The sequence below is a fragment of the Mustela lutreola genome, chromosome 17, assembly GCF_030435805.1.
Source record: "Mustela lutreola isolate mMusLut2 chromosome 17, mMusLut2.pri, whole genome shotgun sequence".
NCBI lineage: Eukaryota > Metazoa > Chordata > Mammalia > Carnivora > Mustelidae > Mustela > Mustela lutreola.
The window spans coordinates 44,166,563-44,182,912 of NC_081306.1; the positions used below are offsets into that span (position 1 = coordinate 44,166,563).

General features: G+C 49.6%; 2 long non-coding RNA genes across 3 annotated transcripts; one reads left to right on the forward strand and one right to left on the reverse strand.

Annotated features, from left to right (window-relative positions):
* Nucleotides 1-260: 260 nt before the first annotated feature.
* Nucleotides 261-12,143, forward strand: LOC131819495 (uncharacterized). 2 transcript variants are annotated; one of them, XR_009349206.1, is made up of 4 exons: nt 261-406; nt 9,831-9,974; nt 11,745-11,895; nt 12,009-12,143. It is a non-coding gene; the product is annotated as an uncharacterized LOC131819495 (long non-coding RNA). The 2 variants fall into 2 exon arrangements; XR_009349205.1 differs by lacking the exon at nt 9,831-9,974 and having other exon boundaries at nt 263-406.
* LOC131819496 (uncharacterized) lies at nt 10,966-12,033 on the reverse strand. Its single transcript, XR_009349207.1, has 2 exons — nt 11,962-12,033; nt 10,966-11,143 (listed from the first exon to the last, which is right to left on the reverse strand). It is a non-coding gene; the product is annotated as an uncharacterized LOC131819496 (long non-coding RNA).
* Nucleotides 12,144-16,350: the final 4,207 nt, after the last annotated feature.

The following is a 16,350-nucleotide window of genomic DNA, read 5'->3' on the forward strand; positions in this document are numbered from 1 at the left end:
AAAAAAAAATATATATAAACGCGGTCTAGCCACACAGTGGGATATGGTTCAGCCATTCACTCTGAATATGGTTCAGAGTGTCCCAAGGAAGGACACACTGACACTTGCGACAGCACGGGAGCTCTCTGAAAACAGGCTACATGCAAGCAGGCAGACACAGAAGGACCCACGGGGTATGGTTCCACATGACGATGACATGCTGAGAACAGGCAAATTCACGGAGACAGGAAGTAGACTGCAGGTTACCAGGGGCTGGGAAGGGGAGGAGGAAAAGAGGAGAATGACTGTTCACTGGGTACAGAGTTTCTGCTTGGGATGATGAAAAAGGTCTAGAAATACTGGTGATAGTTACACAACATCGGGAACGTAAGGAATGCCACGGAGCTGTACGCTGAAATGGTAAACGGTATGTTATGTGTTTTTTAAAGATTTTATTTATCTATCTATTTATTTAGAGATTTTATTTATTTATTTGAGAGAGAGCAAGAGAAGGGAGAGGGTCAGAGGGAGAAGCAGACTCCCCGCTGAGCAGGGAGCCCGATGCAGGACTCGATCCAGGGACTCTGGGGTCATGACTTGAGCTGAAGACAGTTGCTTAAGCCACCCAGGCACCCTATTTTAATTTATTTTATTTTATTTTATGATTGATTGATTGATTGATTGATTTGAGAGAGAGAGAGAACAGGGGCAGGGCCAGAGGGAGAGGGAGACTCCACAAGAAGACTCCCCGCCCAAGCATGGGGCCTGATGCAGGGCTGGATCCCAGAACCCTGAGATCATGACCTGAGCCAAAACCAAGAGTTGGCCGCTTAACAGACTGAGCCACCCGGGTAATTCAATCAAATTCCTTCTTCCATTTTTCCCCACCACGCACACATGCTGGAAAAAAGCGGACTGCCACCTTGTGTCATCCTGAAGCCACCAGGTGATGTGAAGCCCCTGAGCACGCAGGTGGGCATCTGCGAGACCCAGGCTTGCCTGGATCCAACCCAACCCACTGGTCCAGAGGAAGCAAGTCCCCCAGAACACTGCACAACCCATAGCTCTGCCCCCTCCCCCACACACCACTCTGGGGGCTGCCAGAGGATGCATGGCCTTGTGGAGGGCTTCCTGTTGAGGACAGCTGGGTCTATAAGAAGTGTGATGACAGCCGAGGCCACCGGTAGGCAGCTCCCGCAGATCCCGGAGCAGCCACTGGCACCAGGGTGAGGAAGAAGGCAGGGGCGCCAGGGTGGCTCAGTGGTTAAGCATCTGCCTCTGGCTCAGGTCATGATCCTGGGGTCCTGGGATCGAGCCCTGCGTCAGGCTCTCTGCTTGGTGGAAAGCCTGCTTCTCCCTCTCCCACTCCCCCTGCTTGTGTTCCCTCTCTCGCTGTGTCTCTCTCTGCCAAATCAACTAACCCATCTTTTAAAAAAAAAAAAAAAAGGAAAAGAAATATGCTTTGGACAAATAGGGCTGGTCCCTGCTTGGCAGGAAGCCTGCTTCTCCCTCTCCCTGTCCCCTGGTTCGTGTTCCGTCTCTCTCGGTTTCTGTCAAATGAATGAATAAAATCTTCAACAAAAAAAAAAGGGGGGGGGGAGGAGAAGGCAGGTGCAGAGCCCAGTGGGGACGGAGTACCCCTCCCTTTGAAGTGGAGATTCTATCCACTTCTATTCCCAAGAGGGAAGTGGAGATTCTCTCTTCCGGATCATGGGGCTCTATTTTCCTGTCTCTATCCTCCACGAGCCACCTGCCAGCCAGCTGCTCACGGGCCCAGGAGTCCGGCTCCCCCCCGAGACCTGGGTCTGGCCCACGGAGGGGGCACGCTGGGGACAACCGTGATGGACCAGTGAGCGCTGGAGGCCACAGACTCCAGCCTGGGAGCCCAGAGAGGTCCAGCCCCGGCCCCGGGGGACCCACAGGAAGTTGGTAGCTGAGCCAGGACTGGCACGAGTGCCCCTTCCAGCTCTGCCCTCTCTCCCGGGGCCCCCGTGTCCGGCCCGCAGTGGGGAGGAGCCGCTGGTGAGTCACACCCAGGCTCTTTCCATGGGGAATTTCTTATTTTCTCTCCTCCCTCTCTCTCTCCCTTCCCTTTCTGGAAAAATACGATTAGAACTTTGAAGGCTGAGCCGCTTCGGGTCGGGCAGCCAGATTTAGCAAATAAAAATACAGGATGTTCCGTGAAGTGGAAATTGTCGATAAGCAACAGAGAGTTCTCAAGCCTCAACATGCTCCGTGTGTTATCTGGGTCGTAACCCAGAAATGGCAGCTTCTCTCCTCTGCCTCCTCCAGAACCTGGCCGGGCCTGGCCTGGCTGAGCAGCTGTCCCTTTCCGTGGCACACGTTGGTGTGAGCCCAGAGGCTCATCGGCTCCGTCCCTGGTGGCCGGAGTTTCCGAGAGCGGGAGCCATCCAGACACCTGCTGCACCATGTCGGTGTCGCAAGGGGAAATGAGGAAGCTGCCCAGACAGCCAGAGAGAACAGGAAACCCCTGGCGGCCGCAAGAGAGGAAATTGTGCAGGGAGGCAGTTGGGAGTGGGTGGGCAGGCGGATCCCAGACAGCAGTCCTGCTGCCCCAACCCCCAGCCCCTGGGCAGCTCAGGGGCCCAGCACAGAGCGGCACTAGGAAGCAAAGAGCCACCGAGTAGGAAGACGTATGTCATGTTCCCCAGCCAGCTGCAGGACACGGTGATTTGTTCCAACCCGGGGCTCCCATGTGCCGCAGCCCTGCTCAGCGCCTGTAGGGTGGGATCTGGCCACAACCCCAGGTGCCCCAGAGCAGGGACTGGAGCAGACACCTGCTCTTCAAAGCAAGGGGGAGCCCGGGACCTGCGCTGCGGGGGCCGCAGCCGTGCCCCCACCCCACCCCGTCTTGCATCTCCCGGCCCCGGATGCTCGAGCCCTGCTTCCTCTGGCTGCTTCCCTTCTCAGCCAGGCTGCATCTGGCCTTCTGGGCCTCCCGGGTCCCGGTGGGGTCCCAATGACCTCCTGGATAGCTGGGCCTCCACACCAAGGCCTATGGAACAAATCTGGAGCTGGTAGTGCTCGATCCCGCAGCAGAGCCCGATCTTCCCATCTCCTCAGCCTGTCCGCTCCCGAACCCCCGCACGAGGCTCCGTACCCGCCCGGTCACTGAGGACCCGCTTGCCTTGAGCCGGAGCGATGACCGGTAATTCTGGAACGCTGTGCCATTGTGCTCTTGGCCTTTCTTCCTCTCCTATATGGATATTAGCGTATTTGATTCTTTCTCTCTTTTTATAAGGTTGTGGACCCTATTATAGTGCATCAGAAGATTAACAAATGTTTGCCATCACGACATAAACGGGGCAAAAATAAAAGCTTCGTAACCTCTGCAGTGTTGACAGTCGGATACGCATCCTTCAACGTCGTTACGCTCACACAAGTAAACACACACACACACACACACACACACACACACACCGTGACTTTCCTCCCTTTCTTCTTTTAAATAAAAACAGATGGGGGCACCTGGAGGGCTCGGTTTGTTAAGCATCTGCCTTCAGCTCAGGTCATGATCTCAGGGTCCTGGGATCGAGCCCCGCATCGGGATCCACACTCAGCGCGGCATCTGCTTGGGATTCTCTCCCTCTGCCCCTCCCCCACTCACACGCCCCCCCCCCTCTCTCAAATAAATTAAAAAAAAAAATTTTTTTTTAAATGTATACATGTGGGACTCCTGGGTGGCTCAGTTGGTTAAGCAGCTGCCTTCGGCTCAGGTCATGATCCCAGCCAGCATCCTGGGATCGAGTCCCACATCGGGCTCCTTGCTTGGCAGGGAACCTGCTTCTCCCTCTGCCTCTGCCTGCCACTCTGCCTGCCAGTGCTCCATCACTCTCCCTCTCTCTGATGAATAAATAAAAATCTTTAAAAAAAATGTATACATGTTACTAAAAACTGGTAACTTTCCTTCCTGGGGATTCCGCTTCTATCTCATTAGCCAGAAATACGCTCCTGTGGTTGTGCCAGGGGCTGCAAGGGAAGCTGAGAAGTTGCGGTTTGGGAACCGCAAGGGAAGCTGGGACCATGGCCTGCGGATGAGGAGGAAGGGGAGGAGAGGTGCTGGGGAGCCACCTCCAGCAGCGCCTCCCACACACGCCGTACGTGGGACTCTGCAACCGTTCTGCTCCCCACTCGGTGGGCCATGAACCTTTCCAGATTCACGCATACAGGTCGACCTTAGGGACGTACCCAGAATGGCACAATAGTCCCACAGAATGGCATCACCCTCCTTCCTAATTGTACCCAGTATTTTCCTAAAGCAAAGGCAGAAGCAATAAGGCCCCTTGTAGATACATCGACTCATGCTGGGGTTTCTGGTCCTCAAGCTCAGATTTTCGCAGAGTGGCTCACTGAGCGAAAAGAAAGGCATCTCTGTGACTCTCGATCGCCATGGAACCATGACCCTGAAAATTAATAGCTTAGAATAATAAACTCACGGGGGCCCGGGCTCCTGGCTGGCTCAGTTGGTAGGACATACTGCTCTTTTTTTTTTTTTTTTTTTTTTAAGATTTTATTTATTTATTTGACAGACAGAGATCAAAGTAGGCAGAGAGGCAGGCAGAGAGAGAGAGGAGGAAGCAGGCTCCCCGCTGAGCAAAGAGCCTGATGTGGGGCTCGATCCCAGGACCCTGGGATCATGACCTGAGCTGAAGGCAGAGGCTTAACCCACTGAGCCACCCAGGCACCCCAGGACATACTGCTCTTGATCTCGGGGTCACGAGTGCAAGCCTGACACTGGCATAGAGATTCTTTTTCTTTTTTTAAAAGATTGTATTTATTTGACGGAGAGAGACACAGTGAGAGAGGGAACACAAGCAGGGGAAGTGGGAGAGGGAGAAGCAGGCTTCCTGCCAAGCGGGGAGCTCAATGCGAGGCTCCATCCCAGGACCCCGGGATCATGACCTGAGCCGAAGGCAGACGCTGAACGACTGAGATTATTTTTCAAAAAATAAAATAAATAGGGCGTCTGGGTGGCTCAGTGGGTTAAGCCGCTGCCTTCGGCTCAGGTCATGATCTCAGGGTCCTAGGATCGAGTCCCGCATAGGGCTCTCTGCTCAGCAGGGAGCCTGCTTCCCTCTCTCTCTCTCTGTCTGCCTCTCTGCCTACTTGTGATCTCTGTTTGTCAAATAAATAAATAAAATCTTAAAAAAATAATTAAAAAAAATAAATAAAATAAATATATAAATCAATGAACTTACTGTCTAATATTGATTCTGAGGGTCAAGAATCAGGGAGCCGCTGGATGGATGCTTCTGGATCGGAGCGCCCCAGGAGGCTGTCCTCAGGCTGTGGTTGGGCAGCCTTCATCTGCTGGATGGGGCGGGAGAATCAGCTTCCAAGCTCACCCCTGCAGCCAGCGGCTACAGGCTTCACTTTCCCGGCACCTGGGCCTCACCAAGGAGCCACTTAAAACATGGCAGCAAGCTTTCCCCCGCAAAAGCGTGATTTAAGAAACAAAATGAGGGGGGTAGGGGCGCCTGGGTGGCTCAGTGGTTTGGGCTGCTGCCTTCGGCTCGGGTCAGGATCTCAGGGTCCTGGGATCGAGCCCCGCATCGGGCTCTCTGCTCCGCAGGAAGCCTGCTCCCCCCCCCCTCTCTCTGCCTGCCTCTCTGCGTACTTGTGATCTCTGTCTGTCAAATAAATAAATAAAATCTTTAAAAAAAAAAAATGAGGGGGGCACCTGGGCAGCTCAATTTGTTAAGCATCTGACTCTTGATTTCAGCTCAAGTCATGATCTCAGGGTTCTGAGATGGAGACCCACATCGGGTTCCCCTGCTTTTCTCCCTCTCCTGCTACACTTCCGCCTGCTACACTACCGCTTAGAGAGAGAGAGTAAGCACCCAAGACAGAAGACAGTCTTTTTGTTTAAATTTTTACTTTTTTATTTTGTATTGAAACATTTTATTCATTTATTTATTTCTTTGGGAGACAGAGACAGAGAGAGAGAGTACAAGCAGGGGTTAGGGGTAGAGGGAGTTGCTCTACCTGCTCAGGGTGGGGCTCTATCCTGGGACCCCGGGATCACTATCTGAGCCGAAGGTAGATGCTTAGCCAACTGAGCCACCCGGGTGCCCCTGCCTGTTCCTTTTATTTTTTTAAAGATTTTATTTATTTATTTGACAGAGAGAGAGATCACAAGTAGGCAGGGGGGGGGGGAAGCAGGCTCCCCACCAACCAGGGAGCCCGACGCGGGGCTCAGTTCCAGGACCCCAAGATCATGACCTGAGCTGAAGGTAGACGCTTAGCCAACTGAGCCACCCGGGTGCCCCTGCCTTTTCCTTTTTAAAGATGTAATGGGCTTATCTGATTGAAAGTGTAATACAAAAAAAAAAAAAAAAAGAAGAAGAAGAAGAAGAAGAAGAAGAAAAAAGAAAAAAGCGTAATCCATACTAATTTTAGAAAAACTTGAAAACACAGAAGAATATACAAAAGAAATCTCAAGGCCTCATAACCCCACCAGCAAAAGCTAACGGCGGCCTCCATTTTTATACATTTCCTTCCATCCTTTCTTCTATGCACATTGTGTTAGGATGCTTTTCTCAGAAAACAGAAACCACCCTGGCTCAAACAAGCTAAAATAGAAGGAAAGCTATTCGGGACCCCAGGGAACAGGAAACCTTGAGGCGGCCAGATGTTAGGGTTGGTGGAGAACAATGAGTTTCTGTAAAGGACCCAGATGACGTCTCCAGGGCCACCCAAACCCTGACTTCATCCCAAAGGTCCTTCTCTGGTAAGGGGAGCATCTCATTGACCCAAGGAGATGACTGGGGGGGGCTGAAAGTCTTCCTTGTAGTCTGATTGGGCCAACTTGCTTCAACCCCCGCTCCCGAACCAGACGCCATTGCTGGGAATGGAATGCCATAGGTTAACGGACCCGGACCCGCATAGACCTGGTTAAGAGGTAGGATTCATGCCATTGACTTAGAGCAATCACTCGCAGAGCTGGGACAGCGTCCCCTGAGTCACATGGTCATTTAGGTTAGAAGAAGAGGAAAAGGAAGGTAGGCAGGTACCAATAGTGTCTCCTTTACAAATATACTCAGTTGACATGATATAATTTCTTATTCTTACTATTTCCAGAATGTCATATTATGAATATATTCTTCTTTTAAAGATTCTATTTTTTTTTTTAAGACTCTATTTTTAAGTAATCTCCATACCCAGCACGGGGCTCAAACTTCCAACCTCAATATCAAGAGTCTCATGCTCTACTCACTGAGCCAGCCAGGTGCCCTGGCATATTCTTTACGGTTTAAATTTTTATAGATAAATGGCCACATGATTGTCTAACAAGTTACATACTATAATTTACTTTTTTTTTTTTTTAAGATTCCATTTATTTATTGGACACAGAAAGACAGCAAGAGAGGGAACACAAGCAGGGGGAGTGGGAGAGGGAGAATCAGGCTTCCCGCTCAGCAGGGAGCCCGATTCGGGGCTCGATCCCAGGACCCTGGGATCATGACCCGAGCTGAAGGCAGACGTTGAATGATTGAGCCACCCAGGTGCCCCCATAATTTAGTTTTTACAACAGCTTATTGAGATACAATTCACCCATTTAAAACATACGATTCAATGGTTTTTAGTATATTCCCAGAGTTGTGCCACGATCAGTTTTTCAACATTGTCATCACCTCAGAAAGAAACCTGGGACCCACCAGCAGCACAGTTTGGCCCCCAGAGTCCCAGACAACCACTAGTGAACTTCCTGTCTTTACCGATTTGCTCATTGTGCGTGTTTTGCCTAAACGTTCTCATATAATACGTGGTCCTTTGTGACTGGCTTCTTTCAGTTAGCATAATGTTCTCAAGGTTCATGCCTGTTCTAGCATGTTCCAGTATTTTATTTATTTATTTATTTATGGAATAATAGTCCATAGAATCCTATGGATAGACTACATTGAAAAAAAAAGAAATCTCTGGGCGCCTGGGTGGCTCAGTCAGTTAGGCGTCTGCAACGGGCTCAGGTCATGATCTCAGGGTCCTGGGATGGAGCCCCGTGTCAGGCTCCTTGCTCAGTGGAGAATATGTTTGTCATTCTCCCTCTGTCCCTCCTCCCTGCTCGTGCTCGTGCTCTGTCTCTCAAATCAATCAATCAATCAATCAATCAATAAAACCTTTTTAAAAACATCTATTTATCAGATGGGCATTGGGGGTGTTTCCACTTTGGGGTTACTATAAATACTGTCTTAGTTCATTTAGGCTGCTATTTAGAAAAGCAAAAACAAAAACATAAACGAGGTAGAACATAAACAACTGAAATCGATTTTTCACGGTTCTGGAGGCTGAGAAGCCCCAAAATCAAGGCTCTGGCAGGTTCAGATTTGGTGAGAGCCTGCTTCCTCATTGAGGCCAGCTTCTTGCTGTTAGTCTCATGCAGCGGAGGCCGGGAGGGAGCTCTCTGGGATCTCTTGTAAAGGGGCATTTGTGGAAAAGATCATTTGTTTCCCACTGAATGGTCCCTCACCCTCGTTGAAAAATCAGCTGATCATAAAAGTGAGAGTTTGGATCTGGCCTCTCGGTTCTTAATTAATTAATTTTATTTTTTAAGATTTTATTTATTTATTGGACAGACAGAGATCACAAGTAGGCAGAGAGGCAGGCAGAGAGAGAAGAGGAAACAGACTCCCTGCAGAGCCCAGAGCCTGATGTGGGACTCGATCCCAGGACGCAGTGATCATGACCTGAGCTGAAGGCAGAGGTCTTAACCCACTGAGCCACCCAGGTGCCCCTAATTAATTAATTTTAAATAGGCCGCACACCCAACGTGGAGTTTGAACTCACAACCCTGAGAGCAGGAGTCACATCCTCTGCTGACTGAGCTAGCCAGGGGCCCCACGGTGCTCAGTTCTCTTCCACTGATCTGTAGCTCTACCCTCATGCCTGCACTGCACTCTACTGATTACTACATCATTGTAGTAATTTTGAAGTCAGGAAGGAGTGAGTCCTCCCACTTTGCGCTCTTCTTACAAGATTGTTTTAGCTATCCTGGATCCCTTATATTTCCATATGAATCCTAGGATTGGCTTTTCAATTTCTGAGGATTAAAAAAAAAAAGCACAACTAATTAGGATTTTGACAGAGAACACTTTGAATCTAGAAATCAGTTTGGGAGGACTGCCATCCCAATCCATGAACATGGGATGTCTTTATTGACATCTTCCTTAATTTCTTTAATGATGTTTTACAGTTTTCAGTGTACAAACCTTACACTTAAAAAATATTTATTCTTAAATATTTTATTCTTTTTGTTGCTACTAGAAGTAGAATTGCTTTCTTCATTTCATTTTTTGGAATGAAATTTATTTATTTATTTAAAGATTATTTGTTTGTTTGAGAGCGAGACAGCACAAGCAGGGGGAGGGGCAGAGGTAGAGAGAGAAGCAGACTCCCTGCTGAGCAGGGAGCCCCAAAGCAGGGCTCCGTCCCAGGTCTCTGAGATCACAACCTGAGCCCGAGGCGGATGCCCAACCTCCTGGACCACCGGGGCGCCCTGTTGAGATCTTTACTGTGACGATACTAGTGTGTCTCCCTTATGTATGCCTGCATTCACCAACCACGACTGAGCAATGCTTGACACCCTTTGTAAGGACAGGGGATTTCAGAGATGAATTGGACCATCCTTCTCTGCAGAAGCCAGTCTGGTGGTACAGACAGACCTATGTGAGGGCAATTACTTGAGGAGCAGAGCACTGGGAGGTCACACTTCAATTGTGCTCCCTCCTCAGCGCCCAGCCCAGCCCTAAGCTTACCCTGAAGAAGATGAACTCATTTAAAGCTCATTATTAACATCCCTTAAAGGTGATACTTTTTTCTCCCTTTTGCGGCAGAGAAAACTCACGCAAGGTGACAGAGCCAGTCAGGAGCCGAGGCAGGATCTCAACCTGGAGCTGAAGCTCTGAGCTCTCCTGCGGTTCGCTCCCTCTTCAAAAGCGTCACAACAGAAGAAGCAAAGTGCCACAGCAGTAAATACGGTAACAAGAAATACGGTAATGATAAGTAGGACCCTGGAGGTGGCCATGGAGTCCTGCAGACCCCGAGAGGGCAACAGTCCACTCTACCTGGAGGCGTAGAAGGACGTTTCCACGGAGCCTTGAGAAAAGAATTCACCAGAACCCACCAGTGGGGAGGTTGTTTGGAGTCTGTGGGAAGTTGGCATCCGACTGCTTGTTACAGAAGTGCTCTCCTTAAAAGAACAAGGAGAAGAACTACAGAGAACAATTTTCTTAATCACGATGTCCTCCCTCTCTGCTCGTTTCAATTACAACCAAAATAACATTTTTTATTGAAAACAGAAATATTGGGGCGCCTGGGTGGCTCAGTGGGTTAAGCCTCTTCCTTCGGCTCAGGTCATGATCCCGGGGTCCTGGGATCGAGCCCCACATCGGGCTCTCTGCTCAGCAGGAAGCCTGCTCCCCCCCCCCCCCGCCTACTTGTGATCTCTGTCAAATAAATAAATAAAATCTTCAGAAAAGAAAACAGAAATATTTTAAAAATTTAAGTTTAGATTCTTTTTTTTTTTGAAGATTTTATTTATTTACTTGACAAACAGGAAGATCACAAGTAGGCAGAGAGGAAGGCAGAGAGAGAAGAGGAAGCAGGCTCCCCGCTGAGCAGAGAGCCCAATGCAGGGCTCGATCCCAGGACCCTGGGATCATGACCTGAGCTGAAGGCAGAGGCTTAACCCACTGAGCCACCCAGGCACCCCCCCAAAAAAAATTGTTTTTTTTTTTTTAAGATTTTATTTATTTATTTGACAGAGAGAGATCACAAATAGGCAGAGGGGCAGGCAGAGAGAGAGAGGGGGAATCAGGTTCTCTGCTGAGCAGAGCCTGATGTGGGGCTCGATCCCAGGATTCTGAGATCATGACCTGAGCGGAAGGCAGAGGCTTAACCCACTGAGCCACCCAGGCGCCCCCCAAAATATTTTTAAGTTTAAATGTAAAAAACATCACACTTAACATATATTTTTTAAAAAATTTATTTAAGTGGGGTGCCTGGGTGGCTCAGTCAGTTAAAGCGTCTGCCTTCGGCTCAGGGCATGATCCCAGGGTCCCGAGTTCAAGCCCGGCATCCAGCGCCTTGCTCAGCAGGAAGCCTGCTTCTCCCTGTCCCACTCCCTTTGCTCGTGTTCCTTTTCTCACTGTCAAATAAATAAATAAAATATTTTTTAAAAATTTATTGAAGAAATCTATACACCCAACTCCGGGCTCAAACTCCCGATCCCCCTCCCCCACCGCAGATCAAGAATCCCTAAAATACTTTTAAGAGAAGTATTATTTACTGATTTCTAATCACATGTGTCTATGATATTCTAACCACTTTGAAATGGACCCAGAACGGTGTAAAAATTGCAGTTTGCAGGCCAAAGGCTGCCAGGGGTGTTTTGGTGTGAGAGCAAATCACACCGCGGCCGGCAGCAGAAGGTCCCCTAAGACAGCAAACATGGATTCCTGCCTCAGCTGGGAGTTTATAAAAATTTTCCATGAGGTGGCAGTAGCTCTTCAAGGAGTCATGGAAACCGATCTCAGCTGAAAATTCAAGTTTTTTGGTGTTGGTGGGTTTGTTTTTGGTTTTGGGTTTTTTTTTTTTTTTTTGCCATTAAAGTGATATCTCTTTCATGCACGTGAACTTTGCCTCCCTTAGACTAAAAGCCATGATTTAATAATTCCCCGATTTACAGAGCAAAACTGGTTTCAGGTGTTGCTCTTTTCTGGAACTTTCTCCATCCTATTCTCTACCAGCTCAAGCGGGAGGCGGACAGAGGCTTCCTTCTACCTATCAAGGTCATTTCCGAGCCAGCAGTCTTAATGAATGATGCAAAAGGCGATTCGCACCACAGTGACCAGAAAGCCGTGTTCAAGGTCAGCCCCGCCAAGCAATGGGAAGCGAGAGGTAAGTGATTCTGGCGTCTGGCGGGTTTTCGTGCCCTCCCCACGCCCCCGTGAGTGTGTCTCTTACTTTCTCTGCTCTCGAGCTGACTGCCCTGTTCATTTCTATTTTCTCAGAAATCCGCACCGATCCCAATTTACGCTGTGAGTAGGAGACAAGGGTAAGAGAGGAGCCCAGTTAGCTCAAGTGCAGCAGAGAACAAAAACTAGAAAGCATGGGCCATCACAGAAGAGAATTGTTTCTGTCCCCGGAAGGAACAAAGGGGCAGATGGATAAGGCCAGGCGGAGCCCAGGCTCTGCCTCTTAGCAGCTGGGCCCTCACCTGATCTCTGAGCCGGTGTTTTTCAACCTTAGAAAGAAGGACAATACCTATTCGCGGGATCCGAGAGTGCAAAGGTGACAATGTCCAAATTAGTGGGAGTTAGCCAAGTATTTCACCAGGCCATCCAAATATGTTTCCCTGCCGGCGCTTTTTTTTTTTTTTTTTTTTTCATTTGTCTAGCCCGAGCCAACGGCCCCAGTCCCTGTAGGTGGGGTGGGAACTCGAAGCTGCCACTTCGTAAACCCTCTGAATGCCCTTGAAGGGATTCTGCCTTACCCGGAGCCGTCACGTGGTTTCCTTGCAAAGGCCGCTGCCGGCCAAGAAACCCAAGATTTCTCTTAAGTGGATCTGGGAAGCCGCTGCTTCAAGTTCAACCTCGCAGATTCCGTGGGATCTCACTGAGATCAGTGGACGTACTTGCCTTCTGGTCGTAGAGCAGCATTTCACGAGCGTCTTTACACACTAATTCAACAGGGAAAGTGGAGATCCGTGACCTGTAATTTGCAAGATCTTTAATTTACTCTAATTATAAGGACACTTCTGAAATTAATGTCCAGATAACCAAAGGCACTAGATGACTATGCAGTGCCTCCCCGCAGGGCCTTCCTCCTTCCCTCTTCTCTGTCCCTTCCCAAAACAGTGCTTCAGTTCAGGTGGGTTTGGGTTTTAGGGGTTTTCTTGTTTTTTTTTATTTTAATTTTTATTTTTTTACTACTTTAAGTACTTTATTTGCTGTGACCTAGTTCTAAATCCCCTCATGAAAGTATCAGCAGATTTTGGTTAAATCAGTTTGTTTTGTTTTTTATATTTTGCAGATCTCTTGAGGATTTTTTTTTCCTTCAAAAAAATTAAAAAAAAAATATTTCGGGGGGCACTGGGGTAGCTTAGTCGGTTAAGTGCCTGACTCTCGGTTTCGACTCATGTGGTGTCTCAGGATCATGAGAGCAAGCCCCAGAGTCTGTTTCAGAATCTCTCCCTCCCATTCCTGCTCCTTCTCACGCCTCCCCAAAATAACTAAATAAACCTTTTTTTTTTTTTAAAGATTTTATTTATTTATTTGGCAGACAGAGATCACAAGTAGGCAGAGAGGCAGAGAGAGAGAGAGGGGGAAGCAGGCTCCCTGCTGAGCAGAGAGCCCGATGTGGGGCTCCATCCCAGGACCCTGAGATCATGACCTGAGCCGAAGGCAGAGGCTTAACCCTCTGCCTGCCTCTCTGCCTACCTATGATCTCTATCAAATAAATAAATAAAATCTTAAAAAAAAAAAAAAAGAGTCTCTTAGGATTTGTTTCTCTCTCTCTCTCTCTCTTCTTTGCCCCTTGGTTAAATCAGTTTTGAGTCAAAGCCATTCATTAAATAGGAATCTTCAAATGCAACTATTCCAAAAATTTTCTCCGTGCTGCCTGATCAAGACTAATTTACTGTAATATTACCTTTTTCTGGAAGGTATCTGCATATATTTAAACTGAACTCAACATTTTTTAAAATATGTTCTAAATCTAAAAAAAAAAAAAAATTATTCTGTATTAAAACCAAAACAATTTTCATGCCACTTCCCTTTCCAGGCTTTTTTGTAAAGTGTGGTCCTGATATGTCTTGGTAAAAAAACAATAAATGTGCGCCAAACTTCCCCTCTTCGAAACAGATTCTCTCTTCCTACAGCCTTGGAAACCAGAGAGCAGCAGCCCACAGTAACAGCTTCTGGCCAAGAGCAAAACTCAGGCTGCTGGGGACCGGGTGTTCCTCTACTGGGGGCCACATATCCTCTGGGATGACTACACTGCATGCCTGGAACTCCTCTGTACACCGTCCTAACCACATCGATAGCCCATTCTGTTTTTTAAAAAAGATTTTATTTATTCATGTGTCAGAGCAGAAGCAGGCGGAGCAGCACACAGAGAGGGAGAAGCAGGCTCCCCACCGGGCAAGGAGCCTGACTTGATCCTAGGACCCTTTTTTCTGGGTCCTGACCTGACCCAGAAGCAGGTGCTTAACCGACAGAGCCACCCAGGTGCCTGTGAATCTCCATATTTATTAAATAACTCCTCATTCCATCTCCCTTAGCTCCTGGCAACGGCCATTCTGCCTTCTGTCTGCAGGAACAGGACTGCTCTAAGGATTGCAAAAAAGTGGAATCATACAGCATTTGTCTTTTTGCGGAAGCAAAACATTTTCTTTTCTTTTAAGATTTTATTTATTTATTTGACAGAGAGAGATTACAAGTAGGCAGAGAGGCAGGCAGAGAGAGAGAGAGGGAAGCAGGCTCCCTGCTGAGCAGAGAGCCCGATGCGGGGCTCGATCCCAGGACCCTGAGATCATGACCTGAGCCGAAGGCAGCGGCTTCACCCACTGAGCCACCCAGGCGCCCCAGCAAAACATTTTCAAGTTTATTTCTTGACGTCATCTCTATACCCTACGTGGGGCTCGAACTCCTGACCCTGGAGATCAAGCGTCACATGCTCCCGTGACAGAGCCGGCCCCGTGCCCCTGGGAGCACGGTGTTTTCAACCACACCTTCGTCCCACCGAAGGCATAGCCAGTGAACGCAAGATCTGAAAGTTTGAACTTCACCATGACGTATGCAAAACACACTCACACACACACACACACACACACACACACACACGCACATGCTGTATAGAGCTGGGCTGCGTGGAACAAAGTCCATCTGTGCGGGCCTGTTCCGCGGAACTGCCGCCGACCCACGTTTTTCACCTGGATGAGCAGAAGAGAAAAGTGTGCTTTTGGCAACTGACGAGGGTCAAGGTCTTTCGAGTTATACAAGACCAGGCCTGCCGGGAGGCTTCTCAGGACGGATCCTGGAACTGAAACCCGACAGGAAAACCGGTTGCAGAGGGAAGAGGGGGCCCCTCCGGGATCAAGCCCAGGCCAGGTGTGGGCAGAGGGGCCTTGTGGGGTCAGAGCTCAGGCCTGGGAATTTCACAAAAGGCTGGTCTGGTTCTGCAGGTTTGGCTTTGAGGATCTGATCCTGGGCCTCCCCATGTTATCTGCACTTCCCATGCCAACCTGGCCCAGGGTCAAGGTAGGCTAGGTCCTGGAGGAGCCGGGGAGCAGGTGCCCTGAGGACTTCGGCAGGAAGCCCGTCAGCAACCGCTCCTTACTGTCTCCGTGCGGAAAAAGTGTTTATTACTTGACGAAATGTTCTGGAAAGTGCTCTGCGGTGGAAGGCCTTGCTGGTCGCCCCGGTGGTGGCAAGGCCAGATGGGGGCCCAGCGCAGGCTGGGGCAGCTGCGGTGACCCCCACTGCCAGGGGACACGGGTGGCCCGACCTGTGGCTTCGCGCATGTTCCTAAGATGCGGAACGCAGGCGGGGAAGGCCCTCCCTGAGGCGTCAAGCACTGTTCTTCCCCTCTCTTTTGTTGCTGTGCAATTGGTCTCAAGAGCGCGACCTTTTCTTTCTTTCTTTTTTAAAGATTTATTTTATTCATTTATTTTAGGGGGGTGGGGCAGAGGGAGAAAGCAGACTCCCCACTGAGCGCAGAGCCTGGCGGGGCTTGATCTCAGGACCCTGGGATCATGACCTAAGCTGAAACCAAGAGCCAGAAGCGTCACTGACTGAGCCATCCAGGCGCCCCTCTACCCTTTCTTTTTAGACCATACGGGCTTACAAGGGACCGGCCTCCAGTGCCTCCAGGTGTGACCGTGGGCCACTTCTGGGGCCTGGCGGGCGGGCTCATGGGTCAGGGGCTCCTGGGGCCATCAGATCTCCTATAACTCACTGCTTGTCCACACAGCCCCTTGCCCATCCCCTAAGGGCTCATTGCAGCAGCCCAGACCGTCTCCCCCGCCAACCTGCAGGGGCGTCAGCCTTCCAGGGCCTCGTGGCACCCATCCCATATTCACGGAGGGTCCTCAGGTCTGCTGTGATATCCCGCACACCGGGTAAGACTTTCTCAGGGTGCCAGGGAGGCCATGGTGGCCCAGAGATATGGGTGCGGGGCTGAGCGATACCTGCCATGTCCCCCTTTTCCCCCATAAGCCCCCACCAGCCCAGGGCAGCGGGCTGTCGGCTGAGAGCCTCTCTCCGTCTCTCTCTCTCCCTCTTTCTTTCTCCCCTCCCTTTCCTCCTCTTCTTTCACAGTCTGTGGTTTCCTAAAAGTGAAACAAGCATCCAC